General features: G+C 38.4%; 1 protein-coding gene across 1 annotated transcript in view; it reads left to right on the top strand.

Moving 5' to 3' along the window:
- The window catches only part of LOC119592574 (nucleolar protein dao-5-like), a gene marked incomplete at its 3' end in the record, with an annotated part of 19,358 nt that overhangs the window by 15,443 nt on the left and 3,636 nt on the right, over nt 1–279 (top strand).

Here is a 279-nt window from a genome sequence, read left to right as displayed (position 1 = left end):
TTTGCTTGCGGGGCGTACCGAACATTGTGGGGGAGTGGGGTCCTCTGCCATTTTATGAAAATTGTCCTTTGAAAAAATTGTGTCCAAGATAACGGAAAACAGATTAAATGTTTACACTCTCTTTTACAGAGAGGTCGCCAAAGAAGAATGTAAGATGTGGATTACCAAGCTGTTACCAGCTTCAAACCAAATAGTTTTTAATGAAATATTGCAATATAAGGGTTATCAGATAATATTTAATGTCACTAATCCTGTCACCCCACTCCTCTACACTCTCTT

The sequence above is a fragment of the Penaeus monodon genome, chromosome 30 (assembly GCF_015228065.2).
Source record: "Penaeus monodon isolate SGIC_2016 chromosome 30, NSTDA_Pmon_1, whole genome shotgun sequence".
NCBI classification, from domain to species: Eukaryota; Metazoa; Arthropoda; class Malacostraca; order Decapoda; family Penaeidae; genus Penaeus; species Penaeus monodon.
Note: the sequence above shows the minus strand (reverse complement) of the source record. Positions and strands in the feature narration are given on the sequence as shown.